Below are 19319 nucleotides of genomic sequence, written 5' to 3'. Positions count from 1 at the left end.
GGAGGGTTTTAAATTATTTTGAGATTGGGTAGGATTTGTTTTAGGGTAGGGTGGGGTATGTTGGAGATATTTTGGGGTTTAGGTTATGTGGAGTTAGGTTTAGGTTAAGGGGGTAAAGTAAGGATTTGATTTTAGAGAGTTGAAGGTTGGTGGGCCATAGATGGACTTGGGGTATTTTTAATTTCGGAGATAGAGCAGTGAAGGTAGAGGAAATGATAGGTGTTCCAAGTCTCATTTATTTATTTTATTCATTTTTTTGAGGTTTTTGAAAATATTGGATTTGATCAAAATGTAATGTGTTGGCAAGTCGAGCTTTTTAGGCTCGTTGGCGAGTTTTATTAAAAATAGGGTATTTTTGGGTTTGGGAGTGGAGCAATGAAGGTGGGGGTCCACCAATTCTTTTTGATAGGCTCACTAGATCACTAGGAGGTCTCAAGGGCCTCGGTTCGATCAAAATATTATATTTGAGTGATTCGAGCTTTTAAGGCCCGTTGGCCAATTTTATTGAAAGATTGTTGTTTTTGGACCCTTTCGAGTGGGAGTTCGTTCAAATTGGGGTGTCTACAATTCTAATATTGTAGACTACCTAAAACAGTTAACTTAAATTAATTATTTAAGAGCTGCTATTGGCACCCCAATTTTTACTTATTACACTCCAATTTCATAAACAATTTATCTCACCCAAATTAAAAATTAAAACACACCATTCAAATATTTAAAGGCTATGGCTCAAATTACTATCTCAACGTTGCAACACTCGTTCAAACAATTTCAATAGTTGTTTACACTTGTGATTAGGCTCATATAATCATAAACAAAAAAAAATATATAGAAAAAAAAAATGAGAGAACTTTTATTGGCACTCCAACTTTTACTTATAAGATCATTTACATAGATTTTTATTTTTAATTCGAGTGTAATAAGTAAAATTTGGGGCGCCAATTCCAACTCTCTTATTTAAATGGGCAATCCATATCTTTTAAATTTAATAAAATCTTCAAAAGGTTATTAAGGGTGTTAAAATGAATTAAAATTTTCAAGATATAAAAAATTCACTCTTCGCAATCGCAGTTGTATTGTCCATAATGTTATCCGTGTAAGTCCTACAAAAGTGATTACTTGGAGTAAAGAAAAATAGGGATGTACATATCATTAAAATTGTTTGTATGTCCTGAGTGTCGGGGAGGACTGCACGTGCCTTGAAAATTAATCTTGAAAATTAATCAGGAGCTCTAAGAGGCTCAGATACCTTAGTTTCAAAAGAAATAAAGGATTTTTCAAAGGAAACAAATGGTTTGTAGGTCCATGTGAATTAGAAGAAAATACATGTCTCAGATAGGAAAAAAACAAATAAAAAGAAAGCTTAAATTCAAAAGCATGCTTTGTGTCCACGTAAGATTATCGATATAATATCGGATACTGAGCAGCCCTTAATTAATATGTTAAATATGAAATGAAAGAGAATAGGTACAAGCAAGTCATGGTCTCATTGTCACTTCATGACCAATGAAAAGGACATTTGTTGCTTTCTCATAAATGGCCAAAGAAAAATGTGGAAGAAAGTTGATCAACTTGTGCACTTTGAAGATATTCATAGGTCACTATTACTAAGCTTATAAAATATTAAGAGCCCGTGAAATAAATGAATGGCCAAGAAGGAACAACCACTCAACTATTTTCCTTCAATTCTTTATTCAAGTACTTCGAGTTGCTCCTGCTGAGTTCTACCCATTTTTACAAAACTCAGTCAATGAAAAAATAATTTCCCAAAAAGCTAAGTATCTTAAAATATAGAAACAAGAAGACAGAGATAAGTGTTCTCATAAATAGTTTCAACAAACCCCAAAAGGAATCAGCTTTAGATACTATCAACCATGTGGTTAAGTAAACTAATCCAAATGCATTCAATTCTCCTCAAGAGACTCAAAACAGCAATGCGGACGCAAGTCCTTGAAGAGACAAACCCTAATCAACCATGGAAACTAATTTAATGAAAGAATCCACCAATCTTACCATACATATCTGATAATTTATTATATAATTTTTGTATGTCACTTGTTTGAAAGAACACACCAATCTTTGGACAAGTGTAGGATTATTTTATTGTATATAAAATGGTGTCCCTAGTACACTATAAGTACCCTACATGATATGTTTCAAAGATATGAAATCAAAGGGTGATTAAAAGAATAATTTAAAATAAGATTCTAAAGAAATGTTTTAATCAAGAGAAAATTCAGAACGAAACGGTCTCAACCGAAATAATTTCATATATTTCGAAATATTTAATATTTTGATTGGCTCAATTAAAATTGGAATACTTCATCAAACCATTCCAAAACTATGCAAAACTTTAAATCGAGATAAAAACTAGGGTGAATTACTATTTTGTGAGCTGAAAATGAGTTATTTACTATTCCAATCGCTTTTCATTTTAATTACCAAAACGCGAATAACCACATTTATGTTAAAAAATATTTAGAACGAATTGATTATTTCGGAGGTTTAGAGTGACAATTTCACAGGCTCAAAGTGAAATTGTCACTTTAAACCTGCGAAATACTCACTTTAAAAACCTTCAAAATCGTTATCATTTCAGGTTATGATAATTAATATGAACAGTGAGCCTGAATTGTAAATTTGTCAAAAGTTGATCTCTTTTTCGTAAATATTTCTTAAAAGTACAAGAAATATTTTGCAATAGTAAAATAAATGATTATAGGGAAAGAAACAAAAAAGTTATTTATGATATTATTAGTGGTGCCATTTATTTGTTTGTTCAAGGTTAGATGACATAGAGATAAAATTAGAATAATATATTTATCAAGGAGAAAAGGAAATATTAAACCCTATGAACTACTAAGTTTGTGAATCAACAAGAAGGGTTTCTGTTATCATCTAGCCATTTCCTTTATTGTTTATCAATTACTACAACATTTATTATAAATACATGAAAGATCTGAAGTTGATTATTTCAAATATGAGAAGGAAACTCAGTAGTAGATACTTTACTGTCATTTTTATGAGGAAAACAAAATAAAAACGATGCAACAAATGAAAGTGGCCTATGTTGGAGATCTGATGACTAGGCCTATTTCATTATAATTCTATGGGATCTGGGATATACGGTGACCAATCTTGTAATTTATTTCATTTATCTTGCTTTGCAAAAGAAAAAAAAAACAAACGACTAACCCAAATATATCTCCTTGAGAACTTAAAGGAGAGAAAACCTAAAATTATGGTTCTAATATATATACACATACACTAAAAACTGAAAACTATATATTGAACTTATAATTGATGTTCTAACACACACACATCTTAATTCTTGATCAACACAATACATCCTTGAGGAACTTGTACCTTCGGCTGGCCGGCCTTGGAGAAGGCGCCGCGGTCGTGTTCTTCCCTTTCTCGACGGTCTCGTTCCTAGCACTTTGTTTGATCTTCTCTCCAGAGTAATGATCAGACCTGGTTATCACTACTTCTTTTCCTGAAGACTTATTTGAAGAGTCCCCATGCTTTGCACATCTTTCTTCACTTAAACACCAATTACAAAATCCTGCCTTCATGGATGATTCATTGTAGTAGTTGCTGCAATACCTGTTCATCATTTACAAATAATTATGTATATTCAATAATAATGATGATGACGATGATGATGATGATGATGGTGGTGGTGGTGGTATATGATGATGGCTATCTTCAATGATCACTTATGGTATGAATTCTATGATGGGTATCTATCAATGATGGTGGAAATGATATCTATGATGATGATGATGATGATGGTGGTGGTGGTGGTGGTGGTTTATGATGATGGGTATCTATCAATGATCACAACATATCCTATGGATTCTGTGATGGGCATCTATTGATGATGGTGAATGAAAATGATGTCTATGATGATGATGTTACACTATGAAGGAGATGCTAATGATGATGATGAAACATGTTCATACGAGTGTTGAAACCGATTGCAACATCTGGCGCAACGGAACAGCTTTTCAGGGAAACCGATGTCGCCGCACATACAACAAACAGTTTGAAGATCTACCATTAATGAAGTTTGGTTTACAGCAGAGATGAGATTGAGAAACTAAGAAAAGAGGGGGAGGAGAAGTTTAGGTCGGTCTACATGTTTATATAATTATATTTAATATTTATATATACTTGTTGCGCCTATCATATATTAAAGAGGCAGACCTTTCTCTTGTAATTCTCTTACAAAAACTCCCTGCTTTATGAAGTTTGTTGCTTTGACAAACCTGCAATCAGTACTATTTTGTAAGATTTCAAATCTTACTAAATATCATTAGGCCCACATGGATTATCAAAATAAAAATCCAACTTAATAGTCTTCTAGATTTCAAGGAAAAACACAGATTAAAAAAATAAAAATTCAAACAAATGAATCCTTTCAATTTGATAAGTGGTGTTGAAAATGGATGACTACCAAACTCTTAAATTTAAAATTAAAATTCAATAGTTAAAATTCAAATTTTTTTCTAAGTTATTTGAAAAATTATTAGAATTTTATCATTTAAAACTTTATGACATCAGATTATATTTTTGAAGGTCACAAATTGATGATGTTGAAATCCACACTTAAGGTATGCTATGTAACAAATTGGCCTCATAAATTTAAATTTTATGTCGTGGATAAAGTGAGGTTTGGTGGGTAATAAATTTTATAAAGTAAGGTTGCCTTCGAATTATCAGAAAATAAAAAATAAAAAAATTGAACAGTGAGGTCTGCTCGGTAAATCTCTCTATATTAAATTAAAAGAGAAAAATTTGTAGGCTGGACGTTGTTTTCAGTCATTTTCAGCTGAGAGAAGGAAAAAAAAAGAGAGCTTTTTTCGATTTTCCCCCAGGTTGTACTTTCTGATTTTAACTTTACCTTACTCCACACCCACTGTACTTACCACGTGGCATACTTTATCTCATCACTGACGATGGTTAAAAAGAAAATTTTCCGTTTTTACCCCTCAGGTTGTACTTACTAATTATAACTTTACTCCATAGCTACTTTACTTGCCACGTGGCATACTCGACCTCGCCACCACACGATGAATGTTTGCCCCCATGACTTCAATAGACGGTTACCAATCAGGCTGATTTTGATGGCTAAACTTTAGCAATTGGCTGAATTTTATGATTTTTCTTTTTTTAATAGAAGAAATCTATCAATTTATCTTATATTATTAGTTTATGGTATTTGTTTTTATTTAATATTTTTTTAGTTTTAACTATTGTTAAATTTATATAAAGATCATTATAAAATAATATATTATGAAATATTATAAATTAATAAAATATTATAATATTTGTAGACATGAGATGTTCATCTGTGAACCTCAATGCTACGTTGCTTCATAATAAAAATACTTGATTTTAGCAACATATTGTTAAGGTAGGCCAAAATACGCGTCACTACAGAATACGAGCAATTAGAAATTAAACATAACTGCACACGAAAACTAACGAAATTTCATGAAAAACCTCTCTCCCTGTTTCATCGAAGTTTTGTGAAACTCTCTCTCTCTCTCTACATCAAATTTGTCTCATCTCCTCTACATCTAGGGTTTCAATGTTAAGGGAGGAAATCTTCTCTTCTAACAGGTATTTCTCTCTCTCTCTCTCTCTCTCTCTCTCTCTCTCTCTCTCTCTCTCTCTGTTTCAAGTTCGTCTCATCTTCTATTTACATCTTTGAACTTTTGATAATCGAAATCGTAGATTTCATAGCTCTTTGAGTTTTTTAGAATCCAAATCGTAGAACGAGGTATGATTCTTATAATAAGAATTATACGATTTCTTTCTCCCATCAAATTCGATGGATTTATAGTTTAGGATTAATTTTTTATAGATTTTGTAGCATTTGAGGAAGATTTTCATCAGAGATTGCTTGAATCTAAGCTAAGTTTGTCATGGGACATTTGAGGTTGATTTTCAATAGAGATTACTGGAATCTGAGCTAAGTTTGTTGGTTTAGAGATCGAGATAAACAATATTACTTAATTAGTAGGTACAATATTGAAACTCCAAATTATGTGTAATTGATTTGAGATGTGGTAGATTTGAGAGTTTTTTTTTTTTTTTTTGCTCGATTACGAGGGATTTTTTCTTTGTAGTATTTGTGAATCGATGTTTCTTCATTTATAGTTTTGTGATGTTAATAGCTTGATTTGTTATGTCAAATTGTTTCTATCTTTAGATTATCTAGGTTTTCTATAATTGGTTAAATATATTTGATTGTTTTGTGTTTTAGTTCTAGATGCATTGAAATTTAATTTTCATCATCTTCTACTATTCATTTCTGATTGTTTGGAATCTAGTCCCTCAGCCTTTAGGCTTTTAAAGTGGAGTTTAAATTTAAAGAATAATACTAAACAAACTATAAAAAAAAAAAATATTCAAAGTCACTCAACTAACGTTGAATGGGCACAAAACCATAAATTTTTTCCTTTCATATCTCGAGGAAAAATTCTATGGTTCTGTGCACATTCCACGTTAGTTGAGCGTATTTGAGTATTTCTTTGTAAGTCAGGTTAGCATGGTTGCTCTAATTTAAATGTTATTTGGCAACTTTGTAGAGTTGGGAGTTAAGAACTCCCTGTTTTATTCACAAAATCATTTTTAATCATGATTATGTTGACTGAGTGCCATGGCTCAAGGATGATCTTAAGAAAGCCATTGGTTTTTGCTGAATTTGGAAAATAAAATAAAGATATATATAAAGGATACACTTTAAGTGAGAGGGATTCATTCTTGGATACTATTAACAGGAACATCTACAACTTAGCAAGAAGTGGAGGAACAATTGTCTCTGTTAGATTCTCTAGTCAACATACGGGAAAACTCCATGAAATTATCGATGGAAACGGAGTTTTGCAAATTATCCCCGGAACTTGAAGATCATTTCGAGATCTTCGAACATATTCGAGGGTCTTATGATGGTTATGAGATATTTTTATCTTAGAATACATCAACATCTGGAGTCATTACAAGCCAATCTCACAAAATGACTGCACTTGGTCATGTATTAAACAATAACCATGCTCATGCTCATACATGGAATCAAAGGCACAAAAGGAGTAAGTCAGTCCCTGAGAGTTTTTCCAAAAAGAGATTTAGAGGGCATAAATTGTGGCGCCCCGCCAAACGCTAACACAAATCCCAATGCCCAATCCCGAGGTACTAGGTGGCACCTCGAAATTTCGGCATGATCTCCTCTGTTTATGTCAGCGTTTCACGGAACACAAACCTGATAAACCAATCTATAACAAAACCTGTATATAAAGATGCAGATACAGGAAAATAACAGCGGAAGACTAATTACATCTAACATGTAAGTAGATCAGAGTGCGGAAGATTTATCAATATACAGACTTACCAAAACACTATCACTCTAACATAGGCCTAAACTCTCAATCCAAAAATTACATACATCCTGGGTGAAACTGACAATACTAAGGGATGTGGCCCTAGTGCTCACCAGGCAATAGACTCTGGTCGTCGATCTGACCGACCAAATGCTCCTCAATTTCTGACTCTGCGCCTGTCTCGATAACTGCAAGTGCTGAAACTAAAAAAAATAGGAAGGAAAGGGTGAGTAACGAAAGTTACCCAGCAAGTCCACAGCCAATTCCTACCAATAACCCTTCCTAAGCATGATCGAATAAAGCATACTGAATATTTTTAATACATGCAAGGTTTTACAAGATAAAATACGATCAACTGGTACATATAGCCAGGGATGAGCAACTAAACAGTTTAAAAATTACACATAACATCAATTATCCATACTCATTATACATTTTCCATTTTATGCAAATACCGTTGACAACATTAAAACGATAGACATGCTTCTCAGTTTGTAATTCGAAATATAACAACAGATACATAATACAAGTGGTGGAGTATTGGAATTAAAGAGTTGGGATTCACGACTGGATCGCTCCCAGTCAGGACATGATATTCCCCAATAACATCGTAGTTCCTGATTTTGTGGCTGGTCGTGTCTACCACGCTTGCGGAACCATTTATCCGGCTCAGGCTGGCCGTTTGACGTGACCGTAAGCAATGGGTCTCTTTTCGATGTGTCAGAACGTTCGACTACTACTAGATTGTTAGTGATCACTGACTAATCATCTTCGTCTATGCCTATCAGGCGTGCATGTGATTCCCAAATGACACTCCACTCGTATACGACCACCTTTACAATACACGTTCACTGGTAAAGATAAGAAAGGAATGGACCCGGATTCCAGTTGTGACTCCACTCTCATACGCGTCCCATACCACGTATGAGTTTGGTGGTCCCTACCGTACATCCCAGGATAGTGCACCCCTCCGGACGATGTGACACACTATCCCTTCAGGCATTCACAAACCCTTTAACAGTTCACAAAATAGCTACGTATATATATGATTTTTCATTTAAAACAAAAGAGAAATTAACAGAACAGGGTTGAGAACGGATATCCAGTTCCTACCATGCAACCGTGGCCAATCGGCCTAAAATAAATAACAGTACTCAGCGCAAGCGCTAACATAATCGGAAATAAACATGCAACCCTTTCATTAATAACCTGGATATCCTTTCACCAACCTACACACAACATACAATGTAAAATGCAGACATCACCCCTCGGGTGTGATTCTGACATTTTACCGTTCATTCCCTTTTCCCATTCTCTCAACATTCTCATTTTTCATCCTTTCAAATCAACCATTCATTTTTCAATCTTTCAAAGTCATTCTTTTGGTCTTTCCATTGAAAATCACCGAAGTTTATAAAAAAAACAAGGTCCCAGCGATGCTCGGGGCAAAAGCTGTTAAAAATAATGAAAGCTGGTGAAAATTTGGCTAAGTGTCAGAAACTCAAATTTTCCAAGTTTTCGAAATTGAAAACGGGTTTTTCGAAATGAAAGTCTCGATCATGAGATTCGACACCATATAGTTTTTGTAATCTAATTCAAAGAAACGCGAAAGTTATTTCATTTTGAAAACTTGCCGAAAACGTCGAAAATTACGTTTTGTTCTTTAAACCAAAATTCAGATTTTGATCCTTTGAGATTTGGATCTTAAAACCATTCTCATTGTTCCGAAATGGGGGGTAAAACCTTAATTTCATTAAAGAACTTAAAGTAAATGGAAAGTAAAAATTAAAGAGGACATTTACTTAAATGTTTTTAATGAAATAAAGGGTGAGAAATAGTGTATAAGGTGTGAAGAGGTCAAGCCAAGAGTCAGAACACTGTTCTGATCAAAACTGTGTCTGTCGGTGGCAGAACCAGTATTCTGTCGGTGGAACCGACATATTGGTCATCGGCAGATGTCGGTGGGACCGACGGTTCTGCGACAGTATAAAATTTTCGGCGATTCTTGATTTCATCGGTGGCAGAAGCTTCATTCTGTCGGTGGGACCGACAGAATGCCTTCGGTAGGTGCCGGTGGCACCGACCCTACCCGCCTACAGCCTGAACCTCACTCGAACTTTCGAGTTTTTGATCCCCTTTTTCGATTTCTTCTCCCATTCGACCCACCCACGAATTCTTAGTTAAAACTTGATAAAGCATCATCAAAGCATCTACTTCTACCATGATTTTGAAATCAAAGAACAACTTTCTACGATTTAAATACAAACAATAAGTTTTGTTTCAAAACCCTAAATGCACATTTCGGAAATCTAAAGCTACCAATAAGAATTGGAAGTCCCTTACTTGGTTGTGGACGTCAAAGGTGATGAACTCGTACAAGGATCAAAGTTGGTGGCGAAAGAGTTGAGGTTGGGTTGACTTGGATGCCAAATGAGCGAGGGTTTGCAAGGTATCCGACAATGACGTTCTCCTTCGCTTCTACAATGAAGTATAGACCTAGCTCCTAACTCGATGAAGTCCTTGGATGGAAGATGTTGAGGTTTACTCGAGCTACCTGGCTGGTTTTGATGGAGGATGGAGAAAACGAACAAGAATGGGTAAGTAAGGATGGTGAAGTTGTAGCCCTCGTCGTGGCCGATAACTTTGCCTTCTTCGTCGAGGTTCAACTCGGACTCGTTCGCTCACAAACTTGACGGAAATGGGTCGAAACCCTAGGGTGGAGAAGTGGCTGTCGTTTGGGGTTTTCTTAGAGAAGAAGAGAAATGAAATGAAATAAAAGAAATAAGATTTCTTTTATAATAAAGCTGAGGGTATACTTGTAATTTCCCCAACATTTCTAACTTTGTTCGTAACTTAACCATTCGGACTCGGAAATTGACAAGTGAATATACCATTTCGAATAATTTTTCGCTACGGACCTAATGGTATCATCAAATCTTTTCGGTTCTCGCTCTAACGAAATTTCACTATTTTGGGTCCCACTTAATGCGAAATTCGAGGATTTTATAACTTTTTCCTCCGAACTCGAATTCGAACTTGCTTACAGGCTAATGTATATATTTCGATCCTTTTGAATCTAATGGCGAAGTCGATTTTTCTTAAAATTAATCATAGCAATATTCGAATATTTTTCTCTAAGTCTTTCATTCGATAATTCCCTCCAAATCTCACCATTTACTTTTCTCGAGATATGAGTTGAAAATCTGGGGTGTTACATAAATAAACAAGTCTAGGTGAAGGAAATGATGTATCAAGATGCATTAGTGATTCCCTGAATTTTAGTATTGTTGTGAGAATGGTCACTTTGAATCTTAGATCTTTTAAATGATATAATTCTTTTTTTTTTTTTTTTTTTTTTACAACTTTGAAATATAAAGGTTTCTCCACTTGAATCTACCTCCCTTTACAGTTTTATGGTCCCATTTGAGTTAGATAAATCAGCAATGCCCCTATATCAATCTATTTAATACCTTAATTTATCGATTGCTCTGAAAGAAAATAATAGACCAGCATATTAAATCTCATCAACTATTACAAGAAATATATGCCCAAATATGCTTACAATACTGACTAAATGCTGCAATTTAAAGGTTTTAATTGACTCTGATCCAATTAGGAAATTTCAAATTCAAACAAATGCCAAATTTTCCTATATGTGATCCCATTCGTTGAAAAGTATAAGGGTATTACAACTATGAACAAAGAAATTATCAATTATTAAGTACTTGGCTGGAGGTTTATTGCCATACTCTCCACAACCAATAGATTGAAAGATCTCAATTGTTCGATCACATAGCACACCACCCAAAACTCTCTTTTATATTGTTTATGCAAGCTTCCTTTTTGGTTTCTATTTTATATGATTGGGTAATTTTGGATTAATAGACCTAAGAAAAGTTTATATGTCGTAGTATTTCTAGTTTGTTGGGTTCTAATCTTTGTTGTAATGGTGAGGAGAGTTTGTGGTAAAAATATTTGGTTTGCACTTTACCTCTGGGGTGTAAATCAAGTTTTAGAATTTGTTTTTTATTTTTTATTTTATTTTAAAAGAAAACTAAATGGTTAGTTTTGAGCAGATTAGTGATTGTGGGTAGATAGATGTTCAATATTTGGGTAATTAAGGTAGTGGAGATGGGGGCTCTTGCAACTCTAGAAATATGAGGTTGGTTGAAACAACAAATTTTTTGAAGCTTTTCTGACTTCAGTAAGAGAAAGGATTTCCATTTTTGTCGTTGTAGTAAAATGCCGTTGAAGATGCCTTTGTATTCCCTATTTACTCAACCATCTCTTATACAGTGTTTGTGTGGTCATTCTAATTTGAAAAGATCAACATATTGAATTTTTTTCATCATTTAACCATTTAAGAGAATGCTAATTTATATTGTTGTGGATCTGCCCTGTTGCTTTGAAAACTAACATTACTAATCAAATCTCCCTTGCTTCAGATTTTCATTGTTGTGCGTGTTATCTTCCAACTTGCTGAAGAAATCCCTTGCATTTCCGCAGTTGTAATTGCTATACTTTCTGAGGTATGCCTAGCAAAAAAAATTTCATGTATATTGGACTGTCAGAATCCCTTGCTATACTTTATGTTTCATATATATGGATAGGAGTATCAGAATCCCAACTGAGGTAGCAAGTACCTCAATATTCCCAAAATATTGGACTTATGAAATTTGTAGTATATTTATTGTGTAATCATATTTGTATATCATATTATATGGGTTGTAATGAGTTATATGAGATTGATTAAGTCTTGCAAGGCTTTTATGATGATGATGATGGTTTGTTCTATGCTTACATAATTTGTTTTGATTCTGTTTTATATGATTGGGTAATTTTGGATTAATAGACCTGAGAAAAATTTCTCTGTCATAAGGAAATCTTAGTATCCTTCTCTATGCTAGCTCAATCTATTAAGATGCTGTTTTTTTCTTCTTCCAACATTTAGCTTTGTAATGTGAAGTTGGTTTAACTACCATCTCACAAAATTTTCATTCAAACTTGATTGGAGTGCATTGTTCCATTAGAAATAATTTCGTTCATTTATTCAATACTATTTAAAATAATGTCAATCCAAGTGTGTGTTCATATCTGCTCTTACAAAAGTCCCTTGCTTGAGTTGAAATCCATTTAACCATCATGAGTGGTAGAGATACATAGCAATCCCATTCCTCCCTGTGATACCCAATTCATCCTTTGCTTTGCTTCCAAAGCTGAACAAGCCTCATTCAGAAACACTCACACAAACGAGATGACTGCTCCAAGTGGCATCCTACATAAAACATTGCTTACCTTCGTGGGTGGACCAACAGCTCCTATATATGTCAAAGGCCTTTTAACCACTACGGTATTTGAATTGGCTTCCAAATAATGTAACTGTAACTTTTCCACATCAACCACTGTAGTTGTTGCCATTGTTGTTGTTGTTGTCATTGTTAGAACAAATTGTGCCCCAAAACAAGTAAGCTCTCTTATTTTCACTACACATTTCAGCCAACAAACCACTACGTGCGTACTAGTTGCTTAGTGTCTCCTTGCAAGCTAGCACATCTAAGACAGATTTTCCTTGTAATGATTGCAGTCTTATTCTTCGAGTTTACATAGAGTTAGGCAAGGTCTTGATCTCATCAGAGCTTTATTTCAACAATTCCTCACATCAGAGTATGTTCCAACCCTTTATTTTCTTCTTTTCTATTTTTTTATATTATATGTAATAGTTATAACTTTTATTGGAAGTTGTATTACTAAAATACTTAAATAACCTGCTTATTTTAGGTGAAAATCTACTTCTAGTTGATATATGTATGTCATTCCATGACTTCTTCTAGACAAACAATGCTAATGTAGTGTTAAGTTGGACCAAAACAAGTCTTTTAAGCCCTTGAGAAGCAAATTTCCACATACTTTGTAGTATGTGAAGCACATTTCTATAAGAATAGAAGTGTTCCTCATTGGGAACCTTACAAAGTTGACATCAATAATAGACAAATGGTTTTGCGTTGACAGATATTCCGAACAAGTTATCAATTTTAATAGAATAGAAAATCATAGTATCCAATGATATTTAATATTTTTATAAGTAAGCTGGACTTTGACATTTATTTAATTTTTTTAAGTATTATAAGTTTCATTGTTTTTTTTCTTTTCAAAATATAAGGGTTACTTAAGATGGAAAAAATAGAACAATCCGAAGAAGGTCAATGAACACCACCTAAAACCCCTCTTGTAATGATTGCAGTCTTATTTTTTGAGTTTGTAAAACTGGATGTTTGATTTTGAGATTTGAATTTCTGACTGAGATTTGAATGCTTTCAGAACTCCGACATAGGTAGCCATGCTTTGAGGATAATTGACTTGGTGTGAACTTGGCTAACTAACAATTATTATGTAAAGAATAAAAAATCTGTTGTTTCAATTTCAAAGCGACATTTGTATTTTACAGTGACTTTCTTATAATTTCATAACAAAACTCATACTTGATAACCTAATCCATATTTTTTCTCCCAAGATAAATGCATGTTCTTTTTTATCTTTTTTCCCGTATAAATATTATTATTTGTTTGTTATTCATTTTGCTCAATAATGATCCTTGACCTATTTAGTCTATATATATAGTTTGAGTCTCCCATGTGTCAAAGTATATTGAAGTAATGCATTTGAAACCTCTTTCCCTTAGGTATTTGTCCATAGCTACCTCATGGATAGGAATTTGATCAATAAGTCAAGGCTTAGTCAAGAATACATTGAAGGAGAGAAAGGCTTCATTGAATTTGCAATTACTCACGGAGCAACTATCAATGGGACGTTGAAAAGCAATTACTCATTTTCCATTGAAATCAAGACTACAAAGGTTGTTCATGTCATCGAAAACGGCTTCTATCATGAGATGCCATGATGATTGTCACATTAAGATGGGATGTTAAGGCATCCTGCAGACTTTAAAGCATGGAAACATTTTGATAACATTAACCCTTCTTTTACTTTAGAACCTTCCAATATTAGACTTGGATTGGCGAGTGATGGGTTCAATCCATTTCAGACAATGAGTATTGCTCACAACACATGGCCTATACTTCTAATTTCATACAACTTGCCACCTTGAATGTGTATGAAACAGTTTTCTATGATGCTATCATTGCTTATTCCAGGTCTCCTTGGGCTTGAAAATGACATTGATGTGTACTTAAGACCACTAATAGAAGAACTAAAAGATTTATGGGAAACTGGATTAAATACTTATGATGCCTCGAGGAATGAAACATTTTTTATGCACACGACATTGATTTGGACCATTAATGATTTCCCAGGTTATGCCATCTTGTCTGGTTGGAATACGAAAGGGAAGCTTGCATGTCCTAACAGTCAGAAGAAGACATGTAGTCGTTACTTGTATAAGGGTTGAAAACATTATAACATGGGGTATCGTCGATTCTTATCAATTGATCACAAATTTTGACGTGATAAAAAATCCTTTGATGGCAATGTAGAGTCCAGATCTGCTTCAATTCCAATATCTGGGTTTGATGTGTTGAATCAACTTGATAAAACTACCTTTAGGTTAGATAAACATATTGGTAGTAAGCGATCAAGACAAGTGAGTGAAAATAACATACCATATAATTGGAAGAAGTTGAATATATTCTTTAAGTTGCCTTATTAGAAGCATAATTTATTGAGACACAATCTAGATGTGATGCATATTGAGAAGAATGTATGTGATAATGTACTTAGTACATTGTTGAATATTGAAGGAAAGTCGAAGGATAACTTAAAAGTTCATTTCGACTTGATAGATATGGGCATGAGACATTCCCTTCACCCATAAGTGCTACTTGGCACAAACAAAGCTTATCTTCCTACTGCTTGCTTCTCTATGGATAAGACTGAGAAGGAGTTATTTTGTAAAGTGCTAAAGAGTGTAAAGGTTTCAAATGGTTACTCTTCAAATATCGCAAAACGTGTCAATATTAGAGAACGCAAAATATCAGGACTAAAGAGCCATGACTCACATGTTATAATGCAACAATTGCTACCATTGACTGTGAGGAAGTTGTTACCCAAGAATGTGAGTTCAGTACTAATTGAATTAAGTAATTTCTTTAGAGAATTATGTTCTAAAGTCTATCGAGAACAAGATATGATACAATTGGAATAACGCATTGTTCTTACACTTTATCATTTGGAGAGGATTTTCTACCAGCATTTTTTGATATTATGATGCATTTATCCATCCATCTAACTATGAAGATGTGGCTTGGCAGACCTGTCCAATATCCTTGGATGTATCCCGTTAAAAGGCCTTTCATACCTTCTAAGTTATCAAAGATTTACTTTTTTTACTTTATAAGTTATCAAACATCTATGTGACTTATTGTACTTTCATATTTTCACATATTTTACGTTTGTGTGCATATAGGTACCTATACAAACTAAAGTGTTATGCACGTAATAAAGCACCACCAGAGGGGTTTATTGCTGAAGGTTACTCGGCAGAAGAATGTCTTACATTCTGCTCAAGATACTTACATAATGTTCAAACAAAGCTCAATCGAATAATACAAAATCTTGACGAAAGTGTGATAGGAAGTGCCCAACCATTTTTCTTGAGTGAGATAGAATGGCAACAAATGCATCGTTATGTATTGTTTAACCATGAAAAAGTTGCAATATATCTAAAGTAAGGCGAATTATCATACCTTTCTCATTCTCATTAAGTGTAGTTTTCTACACTAAATATGTACAAGTCTTAACACGTGCACTACCTTGCAGACAACATGTTCGATAAGTTAAGATGCAAAATCCAAGATTACAATCACGTATCCGTGATATATAAAAAATACACATCGACTAATTCATAGATTGGTTCAAGAACCATGTAAGTCACACCTAATACATATAAGTTAATGACTTAAATTATGTCTCGATTATTATATTTATTTTCTTCATTTCTTTATATAAGTTCAACTCATGCAACAAGCAAATAGTGTGGTGCTAAGGGTCTAGATTCAATAGCTAAAAGGCTCAAAGGATATGTTCAAAATGGCTATAGGTTTCAAACTATGTATAAAGAAAAGGGACGCATGAGTCAAAATAGTGGTGTTGCGATCACTGCAAATATTACAAGCTATGCAAGTGCTAGGGACACAAGGCCTACTACAGGAGACTTAGTGTATTATGAGCATTTAACTGACATTATCGAGTTTATGTATTCTCAAAATCTTAAATTTGTATTGTTTAAATGTGACTGGGTAGATGTGAGGGCCCAAGGAAGAGGGATTAAGATTGATGAGTTTGGATTCACTCTTGTGAACTTCATACGATTGTTATTCAAAGGATCTCATCCATCTGATGAACCATATGTGTTAGCATCTCAAGCAGAGCAAGTTTTATATGTGCAAGATTCACTTGAACTAGATTGACAAATTGTGATCAAGATTAAATCAAGGGATTTGTTTGATATGAATGGCGAATATATTGAAGATGGTGATGTGGTTTGGGAGAATGAGCCATTCAAAAATCGACACTGACAGGTTTTGGAACAAGATGATGATGTCGATATTAGTTGGGTTAGAGAAGATGTGCCTGGAGAAATAGTGGATGCACATCCTCAATTGTTCTCTTCGCAACCCGCTTCTTCTATTGATTATGTTGACAATGAAATTGATTCAGATTTTGATGACAATTGTTGATATTAGAATATTTGTTGTAATGGTGACAATTATAATGATTGTTGGTCTCTGTTGTAGCTTTATTTTTTTGTTTTGAAGTTCTAATCTTTATTGTAATGGTGAGGAGAGTTTGTGATAAAAATATTTGGTTTGCACTCCACCTTTGGGGTGTAAATCAGGTTTCAGAATTTGTGTTTTATTTGTATTCCCTATTTACTCAACCATCTCTTATACAATGTTTGTGTGGTCATTTTAATTTGAAAAGATCAGCATATTGAATTTTTTTCATCATTTAAAGCCTTTTGGCTTGATTGATTGACGTTTGGTTTATTGTATCTATTGCAGTTGAAGGATCTTCAAATTTTCACTATTGTGCGTGTTATCTTCCTACTTGTTAAAGAGATCCCTTGCATTTCCGCAGTTGTAGTTGCTCTACTTTCTAAGGTATGCCTAGCAAACAAATTCTCATGCCTTTTAAGATCTTTGGAATAATTCTTAAGTTGTATATAATTATTCTCAATTATTTAGCATTTATATTTCATATATATGAAAGAGAAAAGAAGTGAAAATGAGCTGCTAATCTCAATCGGCTAAAATAACAATATGGGGAAGACCATAGCAATATGGAGTCCTTGTGAGCAACCATATAACACGACTAAGTGAGCATATGGCAACATGTGAGCTACCAAATGGCAGAGGAAAAAAAAATGCAGACACGATGTTGTGACTTGCCAACAAAATGGCAAAAATGTGGTGGTATTTGAGGGCAAGATGGCTAGTATGTTGTTAATTGAGGGGTTGAATAAAATGAGGTGGTATGTTGGGCTGTGTTGTTGAGGTTATAGCCATATGGCAGAGAAGAAATGACAACACATGGGGGTAAGTTGGCTGAACTGGCTACTTTGTTAGCAGCATAGAGTAGCAATGCATTGACTGAAATAACCAAAAGGAGGTGGCAAGACATTTGCTACAAGACTACACTATAGTCAGAATATTAGTTGTTGTATCCTCATCCTTCCATGTCAAATAACAATGCCTATACATCTCGAAAGAGGTGTGGTATGCTTGCAAAATAATCTTAATGCAGTGGGGGTCCTTGAGAAGTACTAAAATGTAAAAAATAAAAAATAAAAAGATAAAAATTCCAAAACTCACTGCTAGTTAGGAAAATATTCTAATAAGTAGATTGTGTCAGGTTGATTATATGCTAGATGGGAAAAAGGGTTAGTTTCAAAAATTAACTTTACTTATTATTCTGTAGAGAAGTTGGTTTGTTCAAGGAGTTGTACTAGTTCTATTAGCTCTATTTTAGTGCAATTTACTCCACCCATTTGAACATGGAAGTCTAACAAATCGATAGACTAAGATTTTTGAGCAATGTGTTAGTTTAACATATGTCTAGTCTTATGGGCTCAATTCAAGTCAACACTATATATTGAATACTATCTAAGAACACTATATATTATTGTCAAGGTGTGTATCTTAGACTAAAAATTTCTCTTTTAGAGGAAAATACGAGGTGCTCTTGTGCTAGACCCTGAAAACAGCCTACTATTGACACAATTGCACTGGTGGAGCACTTAGAGGACATGGTACCCATATTAAATGTGTCCCACTTGAAGATCCCCAATTCTCAAATTATACTATAAAAAATTAATGAGAATCAATTACAATCTCTTATGAGGCACACCTTGATTGAATACTAGATTCCACCAATGTTCATTTACACAACTTGATTTGCTATGCCATTGTAGATTGTTTTTATGGTGTACCAGACTTCCCTCATATCATTCCACATATATTAACTAATAACTCTCAATGCTTATCATGGAAAAAAAATACTTATCAAATCATTTGATGATAAACTACACGTCACAGTGATTTATTGATTTCAACCGCGAAAAGTTGTAGCGGTTGAATCAGAAAGGCATGCTTTCCATTAATCATTCTATGTGCTCATTATATAATGTTTCACTTTGAATACCCATCTTTGTTAGGAAGCCTAGTGGATACGTAAATTCATATTTTGTTGTAAATTAGTCAATTGGTTTTAACATTCTGGCCGTAAGCATCGACCCACTACACATTGTATATGATGGGTTATTCCTAGTGTTTTACCCCAACCAATAATTCCCATTGTTCTGGACAAAGATTGAACAATGGTTCTACACTTGGATCGAACCCAGCCTTGATTCATTTATAGAAGAAGAACTTGATTGCCTTGCAAATCCTCCCCAAGATGAACAGGCCTAACACCCTC

The 19319-nt window shown here is 34.0% G+C and overlaps 1 long non-coding RNA gene across 1 annotated transcript; it reads right to left on the bottom strand.

Annotated features, from left to right (window-relative positions):
- Nucleotides 1-3124: 3124 nt before the first annotated feature.
- On the bottom strand, nucleotides 3125-4413 carry LOC147391232 (uncharacterized). Its single transcript, XR_015183197.1, has 2 exons — nucleotides 3966-4413; nucleotides 3125-3606 (listed from the first exon to the last, which is right to left on the bottom strand). It is a non-coding gene; the product is annotated as an uncharacterized LOC147391232 (long non-coding RNA).
- Between the last annotated feature and the right edge of the window lie 14906 nt (nucleotides 4414-19319).

The sequence above is a fragment of the Akebia trifoliata genome, chromosome 11 (genome assembly GCF_017979445.1).
Source record: "Akebia trifoliata isolate Shusen 1 chromosome 11, ASM1797944v1, whole genome shotgun sequence".
In the NCBI taxonomy this organism is placed as follows: Eukaryota; Viridiplantae; Streptophyta; class Magnoliopsida; order Ranunculales; family Lardizabalaceae; genus Akebia; species Akebia trifoliata.
Note: the sequence above shows the minus strand (reverse complement) of the source record. Positions and strands in the feature narration are given on the sequence as shown.